Raw genomic sequence first — 9,276 nt, forward strand, 5'->3', positions numbered from 1 at the left:
ATTGTAAGGTAAGGTCTGTGACATACAATCTGCTGAACAGACTATCTACATATAAACGATGCTAGTATTCTAGGTATATTATTAAGCTCAGTAACATACTGAACTGAATGTATCAATGTCCAATAATGGGTTTACTTGTAGAAGCATAAGGCCTTCAAATTAACTGTGCTTTCAGCCTCACACTGCCTCTAGTTTTAACTGTGTCATTTATCACCTGGGATAAACATTGTTCAGCAATCATTTCCAGAATAAATAGATAATTGTGTATGCAAGTTAATGCAGCATTGATAAACCTAAATAAACTCGTCCAAACCAACATAATCCAAATTCCTGACATGCAGCATAGCATACATGTCATATAACACTGATAATCAAACAGAAACTCAAATGACCTCTTAAATGGACAAATAAAAAGAACTCGTCACAACTTCAGCACCATCTTTAAATGGCATATCTCAACAAAAGGAAACATAATGAAAATAAAAATGTCATTGATATAGAGCCTTACCATATCATTTTAGAATTATACAGTGTCTGGCCATTGTTATTTTACTATTATGTTCCAAATAATTGATTGGCTAACATTTACTGTATATGGTCCATAGAGGTAAAAATATTTTTTATAATTAATTAGAACTATTATCTGTGAACACATTTAGTAATTAATTAAAAAGCAGTGTATTTTAAATGTACATAATGATATGTATTTTATAGGTCAATAATATTTATTACCTTTACATTATTATGTAAAACAATCACTAAAATTGTGCATATTGCTGAGAGAGGTCATGTAGATTATAACTCTAGGGTCAAGAGACTACGTAGTTTCTCAATAATAAAATCTTAAAACGTATAAAATGATATTATAGTTGCACTTATGTGCACTCCGGGGGAGGATTATGGAAGTTCATTAGATGATCTGTGCACTGTACATATAGTTCTGTAAGATATGACAGCGAGGATCTAATGCCATGTTGTTGAGTGTAATCTTTCTTCCAAGCATCTACAAAAGCAGCATAGTGTTGTATACTAATTTCCGCTCTGCATGCGTGTCACTCTGAGATGGGTGCACTGTTTCAGTTTGATATGGATATGCTCCGGAGAAGTACATGAAGTACACTACATATCCGTTGTCTATGTAAACATGTTGCTGTTTGCACACTCATATCTAAGACATAAAATCAATCACTGAGGTTTTTGTGAAAGTGAAACTGTCGAATTAGTGAAAATCTTACAAGGCATAAAACAGATCAGTGAGCAATGTCTGCACCAGGATTAAATCAAACCTCCACTTTCTAGAGAAAGTTGTGGAGGTGTTTGATTTAGTAGTGATGTCAGCTGTTTATAGCAGCCTCAGCTGTACAGCATTATGAAAATCCCCGACAGGGCCCTACCTAGCAAACTAATGGGCTTGATCGGCCTTGAAGCACCTCGAGTTACAGATGTTCCTCATACACACTTTTCACATTATAGGCTCAATGGAATTGATAACTTCATGACAGTTGACTTGCATACAAAACAGGATTTATAATTACTATAATTAAGCAAATCCGTGAATACAAGAACAAATTCAAATTTAACAACTTGAACCTGAGACTTAATTTATTATTAAATAAGAAGGTCACTCCTGTCTTAATTATACCTTCCGACTATGTATATCAAATATGGGGGTAGGGTTCTTCTTACCTGAAGCCAACAGTTCTAGGGTTCAGGATATTTCTGTATAGTGCCTCTATTCCTTATGTTTATTTGATGACAGTGGAATTTACATAGTGAAGGTGAGAACAAATGGACAGGATACAGTCAAAGATGACACCAGGACAATGTGTCTGAATCGTAGCAGTTAATAAGGAGGCATAAATTGAATTTAATGTGTAACACAAACCTAGTTGGCTTGTTTATGTTTTAAAGCATTTATGAGCACTCCATTAAGTGTACCATATCTACCAGGGTGTTTGTCCATAATTATATAACTTGAAAATGTTAAAAATATCACAATGTTTGAACTAAAACACATAGGGCCTAATTCATCTTCGAACGCAAGTTGGATTTTTAAAATGAGCACGAAACTTGAGCGTACGTGTGCCCGTATTCAAATCCAAGTGTATCTTAAGATTCGCCCTACCTAAACAGTACTTGTATGTTAACAGACAGAACAGACTGCAGGATACATACATGCATATGTGCAATATAAATTCTCATCAGAAAGCATGCAAGAATAATATGTAAAATAAATTACCAACTCCTAATACTATAATCATTAATAAAAATATGTTAAAAAAAAAATATTTTTTTTTTTTTTACATTAAATACACAAATCAGGATGAGCATAATGCCTACTGTACATACAATTTGTATTTAGTTTCTCTTGCTTGCATACAAATGTTCTGTGCTATCCTGTGGCACGTATACATTTTATTTTTAATACAAAGCTGATGCTGTGACAGTCGTCATCATCATGGGAGGGCTGGCAAATTTCAGCCCGGGAGGCAAGACTCGACTCGGCGGCCTATTGTACCGGCCCGGTGGGCAGATGGCACCCAGTTCAGCCTGCCCCTGGTCATCATTATCAGTCGGTACTTACACCTGCCCTGTAGCTGGTGCAAATGATATTGCTAAAAAACACGTACTTAGAAGATACCCAGAAATAGAATCAGCCGCGCTCGGCACGCCCTTAGTCTACATCGCCGACATTTATACGCCCCTTTCATCCCCCATTTCGCCCTTCAAGTCGTAAGCAGTAGTAGGTGTCATTTGCATTCATTGGCGTTAGGTATGTTTTTGAGCACGAGCAGACTTATTTCACGCTAGATACAGCATGCCAAGGGGCATATGTGCGAAGATTAATCTAATGTTGTACAAGTTTCCACCATTCTCAGAGATAAATATATCTTATGAGCACTTCTAAGAAACAAAATAATACACATACCTTCCAACATTCCTGATTGGCAAAGCAGGACAAGATGCCCTCGTCCCACATCCCCCCAAACCATGCCCAGATACACCTAAAACAGGTCCATTTTATGTGACACTACACCCTTTTTCTGATAGCCCACAACAATCGAGAATACTGTTTGAATGAGGGCTTCTCCTCATGCACTTAATGTGTTCCCATTTACTTGAGAAAACAGAGTCTCATGTATTACCTTGAAATTTACCCTAAAGGGCATTTATGTCCACTTTATGCTACCTGCACTATTATACAAACCCCCATGCCACCAAGTCATGACTGCATATAACAGGGTTAGGAATAGCACAATCTACAATCTATTGTACCACATAAAAATCTTTGCAAAATTAACAATGAGACTATTATTTCCATGTCATGCAATGTTCTTAAAATTGGAGATGCATGTTGGGAATATATCTGGTCCACTAAATAAGTTAATTAAATAAGATGAATTGCTACATATAGTTTCATTATTACCTCAGTTTACCAAATATTAAGAACAATTTGTACACCACTGTCTGACATACCCCTCACACTCTTACTGCATCTCAGTCAGAAGTTATAAATTACATTAAGTACTTAGCAGTGACCCCCACCTGTCTCACAACATTTATTAGGCAAATTCTGAACAAATCTAGTCCCCCTTTGATCTCTGCAAATCTGGATTATCGGTCCTATATGTTACCATCATTTCCTGCCACAATATCTTGCATCAATAAAATATATACACTAAATAAATAAATTAAAAACCATCATAACACTGTTATACTAAACACAAAACAGTTCTTGAGACCCAGAGTTTCTGAACTGAGTAAGCAACTTTTAAGCTTACTGAGATATAAAAAGTGCTGTCTAGAACATACAGGCACAAGACATTATATCATGATAGATCTACTAGAGTCATGTCTTTATAATTGCAACTATTGAACTGCTTGTCTTAGCTGGTCACATAGCCTACTCCGGTTTACTACAGCTGTACCTAGTGAAGCCTAGATATCAATATTGTGATATCTCTTTAAATCTGAATAGAAGTAACACTGGATAGCTATATTATACAACAGATTTGAATTAAGCCATTGGGCTTCTGTCGCACAGTGGCCTCAGTGTACAGTCATAAAGCAACAGGAAACACAGTGTCCCTGCAAATTACTCAGTTGATTCGGCCACACAATCAGATGAAAGAGTACATAGCAAGCTAAACATAAGCATCTTTTTTAAGTATCTCCTCAAATACTATCGTTTGGGGGCAGTTTGTAATCTAGTGACTAAATAGTTGATAAAGCTGAGTATTTCTGGATAACGTGTGTCTGTAAATAAATGTCACAATATTTCCCACCATCTAATAAATGTTCAGTTCCCATGAAAACTTGTGACATTCACATGTCTGTACTACCATAGAGTCACTCTGCAGTTGCATCACAGAAGTGACTTTATCATCATCATCATCATTTATATAGCGCCAGCAAATTACAAATTTATGAGGATTTAGTTTACTTTTTTACAATTTCATCTGGGTAATAACCGTGAAAGAATAGGAGTGGGATAAAATGGTATAAGTACTTATAATAGATTTACTCCAAATAAAGTCTTGGTTATGCACATGGCAATGTATGTTGACAGTACCCATCATGAAAGGCATCAAACTCACATCACAATGGTTTATAATAAATCACATGTGTTTTTAGAACCAGCTGAAGGATGTCATGAAATATCCTAACTATATGGTTTTCAATGTAAACAATCATCTAAATTATGAACAAAGTTCACTAGTACAAGCACCTTAGTTATACAGCAGCTAGCAGGACTTGCTCACTAAACATGAGATACAGATCTTGTTGATTATAAGGCCTCCACTATAAAAGTAGGCAGCAGTGAAGTTCACACTACCAGGCCTGGATTTACCTTATTTCCCCCCTAGATCAGGGCAGCTGTGGATGGTGCATTAAAAAGAATCTGTGACTAGCCCCCCCCCCCCCCACCCCCACCTCCCCAATTCCTCTCCTGCCACCATAGGCCTGGGGCCTACCAAGTACAAGGAAATGCTTCCTTCCTTTTCCAGCAAAGTGCTCACATTCCAAGCATAATACTAACGCCGGCAGTGCTCCCTGCATCCCACTCTGCCTTGTAATTGGGAAAGGGAATTATCTTAACCTATTAGTTGCCAAATACTCACACCGGAATCCTCAAATGAAAAACGAGAAAAAATTTAAAAACACGTATATGCTTTGGCGTGAATTACTAAGTTATTATTTTCTCATAATTAACCTATGTTATCCATGGAAGAGTTAGCATACCATTATATTATAAATACATCACATAAAATAAAAAAGTTAGACCACTCTGCAGATGCAGTATTACCTTACTAAACTGCTTGTCTCCAGGACTTGAGGTCCAGTGACAAGCTGTGTTTTAATATGTGTATGCCAATCAATAATTAAGTTATTGTGATAGTTGCACCAGTGATAAATCTGGGCTCATATAACTAGTAAAAAAACGTAAAACAAAAAGATGAATACTGCTATTACAATGTGCTGACATCGTTATTACTATTGGAACTTTTAAATATGTTCCATGTGTTTATCTTGTGGGGAAAAAAATACAAGTAAATAGCATAGGTGCACACAAACCTCTATACACTTGTGATCTGGACACATTCCTTTGCATGTGGGACAGATTTATCATAGACATTAATAATCTCTATGACATTAATAATCTCTAAGATAGCAGATGTTCAAGCTGCATTCACTATGTGGAGCACTAAAGTTAAAACAATGTTTTTTTGTGGGGTTTTTTTTTAGTGTGTATTAATTTCATACTATTTTCACATTAGATAAAAAAATAACCAGCCTAGGAAGTCTCTATATGTGATGTTTATTAATAAATACAAACTGCGTTGGTGCCAGTCAAGTGATCTTCTGGCACATGAGATATTGTGTGCCTGGCTAGGAAGTTATAGGGGGAAATCCCTCAGAACTGATTGATGGTGTGTCTGTGTTTCTGGCTTCCTTAGAAAGATACAATCAAACTTAAAAGAAACCATTTTACTTGTTTGCATCCTGTTAACAATTCACTTCTATTATGTTTGCTATCAAAGTTGCCCTAACTTCCTACTCCAGCATACATCTAAGATACCAAATTTGCACTTAAATTTTCTTTGCAGTCTCTAATATATTAACAGGGCATATTGTGCACTGCAAAAATTCTCACAATGCCTTGCATACATACAGTGGAGAATTTCTAATCAAATTGGGGCTGTGTTTCACACATTTTTACAAATTAAACCTTGGTATGAAGATAATTTCTACAAATGGATACTATGTTAACAATCCTGCGTGTTTCCCCGAAGTAAATATAATACTTCTCCAAATATATATTAGTCAAATTACTTGATGTTCTATTTAAAATCTATAAAAATCCTATCTGAGAGTGAAATACTGGGGATTACCCAGACAACAAAAATGTTTCCACACATAACCTGCAACATATCTTAAAAGAAAACAATTACAGCCCTCAAAGTATTTTGTAATATTCTGGTGTTTATATAAATAAAATATACTACTATTGTCCTGCCTGTAAGTGTAATGGAGTACTTTGAAGGTGGAGGACAGAGAACATGCAGTCTACGGCACTTCCGGGGTAACACCAATTATATACTCGGATCTATTAGTTACATCGACTCTGCAAACCTCCCAAACCCAACATACTACATTCTAAAAACATAAATTCGTGTTCATGCATCCGGACATGTTACCAGGCGCTTCCTGATTCTGTCATGTGCAATTGTCTGCTTTTATCACAACCAGCATTGTTTCCCCGACATCCCCCAAATGGCCGAGGACCTACAAGAATTGTGTGGAAAGTTTCATGTAATATTGTCTATGAAGGTGGAAATGATTGCTGCCATGCTAACTCTGCCATGAAACAGATAATACATATCTGCCAGGCTGAGAACACCGAGTTCAGCTGTGTAGGCAGAGAATAAGCCGCTGCAGGACACTGGTGTATTTAGTCCATCGTGTTACCGCTTGACAGCTACATTACCACCATGGTATCTCACAGTGACATGAGGGCGGCTGCTGGGAGGGGGCACAACCAAGACGGCTGCGTACAGCAACATTGTCACGAATGCACAGGTCAGACATCAATGCGCCAAAGGAAAGTGGAGTTTGTATTACCCGGTATTGGAAAAGGGTTGTGGGTCCAAAAAAATGGAATGAGGGTTGTTATATTTTGATAGCTATAGATAGATATATATGAGCCACTAAGGTATCACACGTGAACTCGGCTGAGTACTGTACCTCTCAAATACATTGCATACCCTTGCGGCAAGGAAATAGTTAAATGGTGAGCATTTACCTGCAGGATAATTCTCTTCGTTTCCGATACCCCATGGTGTCTCAAGCCATAACTTTCAAAAGATGATCGGAGAAGAAGCCAGTCCCCTATATATATATATGTATAAAGCTGCTAGAAGCTCATCATTTCCGCCACAATTTAAGAAAAACGTGATAAAAGTGTGAGGGTGACAGCTGCAGGAGATCCCGGGACAGACGTCAGATGCCAGTAGGAGATCCCAGGAAGATCAGGGAGTTTTCGGCGTTAGATCCCCGCTGGTGGCTCCACGACACGCGCTTCCCATGGTGAGATCTGTTATGTAAAGCTGCAGGATGTGGGTTCCTCTCTATCAGTCCTGTAGTGTCCTCTGCATGTGGAACCGAGAAAGTAGCGCAAAGGGATCACTGGTGACAACCACGTCTCTGTCACATGGCAGTTTGGGGAAAGCTGTCACCAAAACTTATACAGTGCTGCATGAAATACTACACTACACTGCACATTCACACTATCAGCACATATATCATCTCAGTGTCCCACTAGCAGAAACAGACGTGCTCTGGAATGCTTACAATTTAGTGCAATGCTGCTGCAAGGGGTGATCCACGCGAATGCACGCTTCCTATTTTATTTTAGTGACAAGATATCCGTGTGAGACTGATCTAGGAAACAGAGATTGGTTCTTTAACTTAGCACTGTGCCACATAGCGGACAATTAAGTTAATAAAAGTTAAATGGATCGTTGGAGATGTGTTTCAAGGACCTTTCTGAGCCTAAAATAAGTGCAAAACCGAAAGTGAGTTCGTCCCTCTGACCGTGGGAGGGAGGAGCAACTCAGCAGTCTTTAATATCCTCCCATTTACTGTACACACACCTCTTACTAGCTATTATCTGGGATGTGCCTGTGCATGTTATACCCCCACGCAGCACTCCCATACAGCTGCTGACCAGGAACAACGTATCTACTTATAACTATAAATGTACTTGTGAAAGCTAGTAGAGGAGTTGGTTTACCAATACAGGTCTATTAATAAGATATGACACGCAATGAACATAGAGGTTATGAGTAAAAATTATTTGTGCAAAGCTGGCCATGCACATATCTAAATACCAGTGTTTATTCTCATTGATAATAAATGGAGCAGTCTTCAAGGCACATTCTGTTATTGAAGAACTCAAACTAAAGCGTAGGTTTGGGTGACATTGTCAATGTTAGATAGAATAATACAAACATGAGGTGCAGTGTACCCCTATTTCAGCTGGTCCTGCTATGTCTGTAAGAGTGCAGCACTGCTGTCCTCTCTCCTGTGTAATGTAAGCAGCAGTACTATCAATGTATTCCCCTGTAAGCTTCCCATATGTGTAGAGGAGAACAGCACCAGACATTAGAGACATTGATAGACCAACCAAATGAGGGTAAAGGAAGCAGGTATATGCTCCCTTGTTTCGTTTGACATAGTCAATGCCAAAAAAAAACTAAATTGTAACTTTTACGTGGAGTTCTTCTTTATCATAACACCTAACAGTACACCACAACTGCAGTAATTTATTCCCAGGTTTAAAGATGTGATACAGTTCTTTCATACAAGTGGGGCAAATGCTGCAATAAAGTCTGTACCACTTGTATAGCTTTCGTTTTTAACTTCAGGTATATCTTTGTTATCTTTGCCCCCCAGACCTTTGTGCCTCCACGTTTGGGGTGCCCCTTACAGTCTGAGTATTTACATCTAATTGAGATAGATGAGTGTCACCTAACCTTACAAAAAGCCTCATAATTTTAGTACTATTACATTATATGGAATTTATCTAACAGATGATTCCACTCCTCCATCCAGAAATCTCTGACTGGAGATTTTATATAGAGGCAGTGGGAGGCGGAAATACCCAATCTATAATGAGCAAAGCTGCATCTATCGCAATATGCATACGTCAGTTACACTCACCACCATGTTTTTACCCATTTGTTTTGTTTGCAAAAAACACATTCTCTATTA

At 37.9% G+C, this 9,276-nt stretch overlaps 1 protein-coding gene across 1 annotated transcript in view; it reads right to left on the reverse strand.

Annotated features, from left to right (window-relative positions):
• Positions 1–8,083, reverse strand: part of SH2B3 (SH2B adaptor protein 3) — a 110,539-nt gene extending 102,456 nt beyond the window's left edge. Inside the window, exon 1 of the mRNA XM_075178471.1 lies at positions 7,307–8,083. The gene's annotated coding sequence lies outside the window, so the exon portion shown is untranslated. The remainder of the gene's footprint in view (positions 1–7,306) is intronic.
• Positions 8,084–9,276: the final 1,193 nt, after the last annotated feature.

This window comes from Mixophyes fleayi, chromosome 1, assembly GCF_038048845.1.
Source record: "Mixophyes fleayi isolate aMixFle1 chromosome 1, aMixFle1.hap1, whole genome shotgun sequence".
Classification (NCBI taxonomy): Eukaryota; Metazoa; Chordata; class Amphibia; order Anura; family Limnodynastidae; genus Mixophyes; species Mixophyes fleayi.